This window comes from Oryctolagus cuniculus, chromosome 2 (assembly GCF_051225735.1).
Source record: "Oryctolagus cuniculus isolate XC-2025 breed Fujian yellow rabbit chromosome 2, ASM5122573v1, whole genome shotgun sequence".
In the NCBI taxonomy this organism is placed as follows: domain Eukaryota; kingdom Metazoa; phylum Chordata; class Mammalia; order Lagomorpha; family Leporidae; genus Oryctolagus; species Oryctolagus cuniculus.
The window spans coordinates 810,341-817,500 of record NC_142868.1 but is presented as its reverse complement, the minus strand read 5'-3'; the positions used below and the strand labels follow the sequence as shown (position 1 = coordinate 817,500).

The following is a 7,160-nucleotide window of genomic DNA, read 5'->3' as shown; positions in this document are numbered from 1 at the left end:
GAAACCTGGAAGAAGTTCCTGGCTTTCAGCTTCGGATCAGCCCAGCTCAGGCTATTGCAGCCATTTAGGGAGTGAACCAGTGGGTGGAAGCTAGCTCACTCTCTCTCTGCCTCTCTGTAACTCCATCTTTCAATTAAGTCTTTAAAAAATGTTCAAATAAATAAATAAAAGTGGAGTAGTCAGGACTCAAATCCAGGCACTTGGACAAGGAGTGCAGGTATCCCAAACAAGGTCCCTGTCCCAAGCATCACTTCCCAATTTTTTTCACCTAGCAATCAATTTCACCAAATCGATTAACTCCTTCAAAAGGTATGGAGCAGCTAGTGCTGTGGCACAGCGGGTAAGGCCACCATCTGCAGTGTCAGCATCCCATATGGGCACCGGTTCTAGTCCTGGCTGCTCCATTTGCAATCCTGCTCTCTGCTATGACCTGGAAAAGTAGCACAAGATGGCCCAAGTGCTTGGGCCCCTGAACCTGCGTGGGAGACCTGGAGGAAGCTCCTGGCTCCTGGCTTCCAATCAGCCCAGCTCCAGCCATTGTGGCCATCTGCGGAGTAAACCAGCGGATGAAAAACCTCTTTCTTTCTCTCTCTCTCTCTCTCTCTCTCTCTGCCTCTCTGTAACTCTGCCTTTCAAAGTTAAAAAAAAGGGGGGGGGGGCTATGGATAAGTACAAAATGCTGAAGACTCTCTGGGTAGCCAAAATGTCTTTTTACCCCCAAAGAGCTTTTTATAAACAATCATTCTTTAAAAAGAAATGAACAAATCATTAAAAACAATTTTAAATATGAGCCTAATCCTCTAGGGCTTCCAAGTCACTTTTTTTTTTTTTTTTTTTTTGAGAGCTACAGACAGAGGAGGAGACAGAGAGAAAGGTCTTCCACCCACTGGTTCACTCCCCAAATGGCTGCAAGAGCTGGAGCTGGGCTGATCCAAAGCAAGGAGCCAAGAGCTTCTTCCAGGTCTCCCACATATGTTTAGGGGCCCAAGCACTTTGGCCAACTTCTACTGCTTTCCCAGGCCATAAGCAGAGGGCTGGATCAGAAGTGGAACAGCCAGGACTCAAACTGGCGCACACATGGAGTGTCAGCATCACAGGCAGAGGCTTAGCCTACTACACCAAAGCGCCAGCCTCCCAAATCACCTCTTGGCGCCTGTATTTTGTACACTTCATGTTCTTTCCACCTTGCCCAGCAGAGAAGTCAGCTATGACACACAGTGGAAACACTCCTGCTCTTGGTGATGGGGACAGGTCTGCTCCACGCACTTGCTGTACTACAGTGCTTGCAGTGTTTCATGGCTGTCGTTCAATATTTGAGTTCATGATGACCAGCAAAAAAAAACAAAAAAAAAAAACAAAAAAAAACACCTCCTGTCTGGCAGTCTTGGCTCCCCATGAAAGCACAGTGACCTGACCCCGCCCCTTCCTTCCACGCTCAGCTTCTTCCCCAGAGGGTTCTTTTCTGCTCCAACATCACTTATGAAAGAAAAGGAGGCGGGCCGGCGCCGCGGCTCACTAGGCTAATCCTCCGCCTTGCGGCGCCGGCACACCGGGTTCTAGTCCCGGTTGGGGCACCGGATTCTGTCCCGGTTGCCCCTCTTCCAGGCCAGCCCTCTGCTGTGGCCAGGGAGTGCAGTGGAGGATGGCCCAGGTGCTTGGGCCCTGCATCCCATGGGAGACCAGGAAAAGCACCTGGCTCCTGACTCCTGCCATCGGATCAGCGCGGTGCGCCGGCCGCAGCGCGCCGGCCTCGGCGGCCATTGGAGGGTGAACCAACGGCAAAAGGAAGACCTTTCTCTCTGTCTCTCTCTCTCTCACTGTCCACTCTGCCTGTCAAAAAAATAAAAAAAAAATAAAAAAATAAAAATTAAAAAAAAAAAAAAAAAAAAAAAAAAAAAAAAAAAAGAAAGAAAAGGAGGCAGACAGGTCAGACACCAGCATTACAACTGGTTCTCTGCCCTGTGCCACTCAACCACTTATTCACAACCTCCCGGGAGGAGCCACCAATAACGGAACAAGACGGCAACAGTCCTACCTCCAAGAACTCACTCACCAGGAGAGAAAGTGCACACGTGGCCATTAAAAGGCCATGTACTGCACACAGAAAGGAAGGACAGGCAGCAGTCTACATCCCAGCAACCCACACAAAGGCCTGAATCAAGACAGGATAGCACATGTGTGGGACTAGGACCCACGCACACCGCAGTCAAGGGCAGGCACTGTGGTGTAGCACTTGAAGCCACTGCCTGGGATGCCACATCCCGTATCAGAGTGCCAGTTCCAATCCTGGTTACTGTTTCCAATCCAGCTTCCTGCTATCACCTGGGACAGATGCTGGCCCACATACATGGGTCCCTACCCCACATGAGACCTGGATGGAGTCTGGGCTCCTGGCTTTGGCCTAGCCCAGCCTTGGCTGTTGCAGGCATTTGGAGAATGAACCAGTAGATGAAAGGTTGGTCGGTCAGTATCTCTCTCTCTCATAAACAAATTTAAAAAAAAAAAAAAAATGGCCGGCGCCACAGCTCAGTAGGCTAATCCTCCGCTTAGCAGCGCCGGCACACCGGGTTCTAGTCCCGGTCGGGGTGCCAGATTCTATCCCGGTTGCCCCTCTTCCAGGCCAGCTCTCTGCTGTGGCCCGGGAAGGCAGTGGAGGATGGCCCAAGTGCTTGGGCCCTGCACCCCATGGGAGACCAGAAGCACTTGGCTCCTGCTATCGGATCAGTGTGGTGCGCCGGCCGCAGCACGCCAGCCGTGGCGGCCATTGGAGGGTGAACCAACAGCAAAAGGAAGACCTTTCTCTCTCTCTCTCTCTCTCACTATCCACTCTGCCTGTCAAAAAAAAAAAAAAAAAAAGTGATAGGGGCCAGCATTGTGGCGTAGCAGGTAAAGCCACCGCCTGCAGTGCTGGCATCCCATATGGGCGCTGGTTTGAGCCCTGGCTGCTCCACACTTCTGATCCAGCTCTCTGCTGTGGCCTGGGAAAGCAGGAGAGGATGGCCCAAGTCCTTTGGCCCCTGCACCCATGTGGGAGACCCAGAAGAAATTCCTGGCTCCTGGCTTCAGATCCTGCACCTCTAGCCATTGCGGCCAACTGGGGAGTGAACAAGCGGACAGAAAACCTCTGTCTCTCTCTGCCTCTCCTTCTCTAGGTGTAACTCTGACTTTCAAACAAACAAAAAAATTGAGAAGGAAATGAGAAAAACATGAATACTGCAGTGAGGCAAGAGAAAGTGTGGCTCAAGATGTTTTACTCAAGTTGTGCATGTTCTAGGATAGACACAGCAAGCAGTCCCACAGACTCACACCCCCACCTCTACGCAGAGGACAGAGCCCAAGTCTCAGTCCCACTGATAAAATGTCTACTTGGGTTATCTGCCTGGACCAAAAAGCACAGAGAAAAATAAGCTCAGATCACTAACTTCGGCATCACTTTAGCATACTCTTTAATAAATGCTATTACTTGGCAAAGAAAATCTTTTTTTTTTTTTTTTTTTTTTTTTTTTTAACAAGCAGAGTGGACAGTGAGAGAGAGAGAGAGGGAGGGAGAGAAAGGTTTTCCTTTTCCATTGGTTCACCTCACAATGGCCGCTGCGGTCAGCGCACCGCACTGATCCGAAGCCAGGAGCCAGGTGCCTCTCCTGGTCTCCCATGGGGTGCAGGGCCCAAGCACCTGGGCCATCCTCCACTGCACTCCCGGGCCACAGCAGAGAGCTGGCCTGGAAGAGGAGCAACCATGACAGAATCCGGTGCCCCAACCAGACTAGAACCCAGTGTGCCAGCGCCGCAGGTGGAGAATTAGCCTAGTGAGCCGCGGCACCGGCCCGGTAAACAAAATCTTACAAGCTATACAACACACGTGTGATCAGTGTTTTCTACACTCTTACTGGTACTTCTTACTAGGTTCTAATTCCACCTGCTTTTACATATTTGACACTGATTCATTAAACAGTAAAAAAGGAAGCGACCAATTAGTTTGCACTGAGAACATGTGAATACAGCGGGGGCTGGCCCACCCTCCTAACTAACCCTCGGGGTCTCTATTCCTGACTCCTTCAATTCGGATGCAGTTCACTTGTTTCCTCACCTTTCAGCAGGTCCCAGCCTAGCAATCCTACACAGAGGTGGGCGTTAGTTAAGGCACTGCTTGGGACTTCTGCATTCCATGAAGGAGGGCTGGGGGCTGAGTCCCAGCTCCGCTGCCAGATTCCAGCTTCCTGCTCAAGTGTATCCTGGGAGGCAGCCGATTACGGCTCCAGCACTTATGCCCCGTCATACTAGCAGGAGGTCTAGACTGAGATCCAGGCTCCAGGTGAGGGCCTGGTCCAGCCCTGGCTGCTGTGGGAATCTGGGAAGTGAATCAGCTGATGGAAAATCTCTCTCTCTCTCTGCCTTTCATAAAATAATAAATTGGTTGAATGAATATAAATAATAGACTTGTAGCCTGTTTATCTTGTCTTGCTCCATTTCCACAAATTTCATGTTTAAAAGTTACATATGAATCTATCACATGAGTGCATGTATAAGAACAAACTGTCCATCATTCTTCAGAATTCATGAAGTTAATTATCTGACACTTTTTTTTTTAACAGGCAGAGTTAGACAGTGAGAGAGACAGAGAGAGAGGTCTTCCTTCTGTTAGTTCACCCCCCAAATGGCCACCACGCCCTCGCGCTGCACGGATCCAAGGCCAGGAGCCAGGCACTTCCTCCTGGTCTCCCATGGGGTGCAGGGCCCAAGCACCTGGGCCATCCTCCACTGCCCTCCTGGGCCACAGCAGAGAGCTGGCCTGGAAGAGGGGCGACTGGGACAGAATCCGGCACCCCAGCTAGGGCTAGAACCGGGGTGCTGGCGCCGCAGGCCGAGGATTAGCCAAGTGAGCCGCGACACTGGCCATCTGACACTCCTAAAAAGGAATGTTTACCACTGGACTCAGAGGTCAGCCTACTTGGTGGCAACGCAGTTGGGAGGGCAGGATTGTTCTACTGAACGGAAGAAAGTTCCGCACACAAGTCTGACAACTCGAAGCTGCAGTAAGTCCTCTACCAACCATCAACTCCAAACTGGAGGGCGCTTGGCCACTGAGAAAATGGAAGGAGAGAAAAGGAAATGACTCAAAGCAATGGTGAGGCACGAGCCCTCCTCACTTCAGTCCGCGGTCAGACCTGAACGAGCATCGCATGCACGAAGAACGGGCCGTTTCCTCCACACGGCTTCAGCGGTGCGAAGTGTCGCTCCCCCTCACCTGAGTACACAGCCAGGACATGCCAAACACCTGGGGACAGTCTCAACTCACGAGTGGGGTGGCTCCTGTTACCTTCTCTTCCAGGGGCCTGATTTAAAACACGTACAACTCTGTGAAGTCGGTGGAAGGCACTGCGGGCGGTCGTGCCAGGGGGCTCATTTCGAAGTCCAGGTCCGGAAAGCCTCAGAGCGCGCTGGCAGGACTGAAGCACTCCTAAGCTAGCCCTCAACTCGCTCTGGGCCACACTGGCCGCCTCCTTACGGGCCTGCGCGCGCGCGCACCCCGATTGCCCACGCAAGAGCTTCAGTTTCGATGCTGCTTTCCCCCTAACGCGGAGCCCGGTCCTCGCGCCGGAGAGGGAAGGGCCCCGCACAGCACGCCCGCCCATTTTCTTTCACCAAAACTCGAGACCAGCGTGTGGTTTTTTTTTTAATACTGAGATTTAAAACCACGTTCCTGCGAGCGGGGCAAAGCCAGCCGCTCGGTCGCCACTGACCGGCTTCGAGGACCACCGGTCCGCATCCCGGGGGGCGAGGGCGAGGGCGCGGCGCGCGCCGACAGCCCCCGGGCGCGGGCCCCACCCCTGGCCCACCCGCGCCTCCACCTGCCAAGGCCCCGGCCGCTGCCCGGCCACCGGGGGCGCGCCCGCGCTGACCAACGGCCCGGCCGCCGCGAGTGTCAATGCAGGACACCTCCTGCAAACAAAAAGCGCGCCCCTCCGCCCGACCCCTGCCCGGGCCGAGGGTCCCGACCCGCCCCTCCCACCGCGCTCGCCCGGGCCGGCGTCCGAGCCGCACAAAGGCCGCCCCGGCCCGCCCGGCGCCGCGGGAACAAAGGCGGCCGCCCCGCCGGCCACGGCACAGGTGCAGCCGCGGCCCGCCGGGCCCAACATGGCCGCGCCCGCCCCGTTAGCCGCGGCCGCCGCCGCCGCCCGCCGGCCCCTCCCCCGCGCCCGGCCGCCGGGTCCGCCGGTCCTCCGCGGCCCCGCAAGCTGCCCGGCCCCTCGGGCCCTCGGACCCCCGCAGCCCGCCCGCCGCGCGGCTCCCGCGGCCCGCCTCGGGCCTCCCGCTGCCCCGGCCCCGCTGGACGCCGGCCGCCGGCCGCGGGCCTCCGCGGGCCTCCCCGCCGGCCCCTCAGGCCCCCGCGGGCCTCCCCGGACGCCCGCTCCCCTCGGGCCTCTCGGGCCCCCGCGGTCCGCGCCTCGTCCCGGCCTCCCAGCCCTCCCGGCCTCTCGGCCCCGGCGGTTGGGCCGGCGGCCCCACTGACCTGAGGCGCGTCGCATCCTCCGGGCGCGGCTCCGGCGCGGCGGGCTGAGGAGGGGGCCGGGCCGCGGGCAGGCAGGCCGCGGGAGGGGAGGGGGCGGCGGCGGCGGCGGCGGCGGCGGGCGCAGCGCGGCCAGGCCGAGGCTCTCCGCGCGCGGCGCCGACCCCGCCCCCGCGCCTCCCGCCCGCCGCCGCCCGCCGGCCCCTCCCCCGCGCCCGGCCGCCGGGTCCGCCGGTCCTCCGCGGCCCCGCAAGCTGCCGGCCCCTCGGGCCCTCGGACCCCCGCAGCCCGCCCGCCGCGCGGCTCCCGCGGCCCGCCTCGGGCCTCCCGCTGCCCCGGCCCCGCTGGACGCCGGCCGCCGGCCGCCGGCCGCGGGCCTCCCCGCCGGCCCCTCAGGCCCCCGCGGGCCTCCCCGGACGCCCGCTCCCCTCGGGCCCCTCGGGCCCCCGCGGTCCGCGCCTCGTCCCGGCCTCCCAGCCCTCCCGGCCTCTCGGCCCCGGCGGTTGGGCCGGCGGCCCCACTGACCTGAGGCGCGTCGCATCCTCCGGGCGCGGCTCCGGCGCGGCGGGCTGAGGAGGGGGCCGGGCCGCGGGCAGGCAGGCCGCGGGAGGGGAGGGGGCGGCGGCGGCGGCGGCGGCGGCGGCGGCGGGCG

General features: G+C 58.8%; 1 protein-coding gene across 5 annotated transcripts in view; it reads right to left on the bottom strand.

The window, feature by feature from the left end:
• NSD2 (nuclear receptor binding SET domain protein 2) overlaps positions 1-6,670 on the bottom strand; it is a 99,731-nt gene extending 93,061 nt beyond the window's left edge. For 3 of the 5 annotated variants that reach the window (XR_011386168.2, XM_070067968.2, XM_070067972.2), the window contains exon 1: positions 6,512-6,670. The gene's annotated coding sequence lies outside the window, so the exon portion shown is untranslated. Of the gene's footprint in view, positions 1-5,317; positions 5,342-6,511 lie in introns of those variants that run through there. The other 2 variants (XM_070067969.2, XM_089324862.1) reach the window with 2 other exon arrangements.
• Positions 6,671-7,160: the final 490 nt, after the last annotated feature.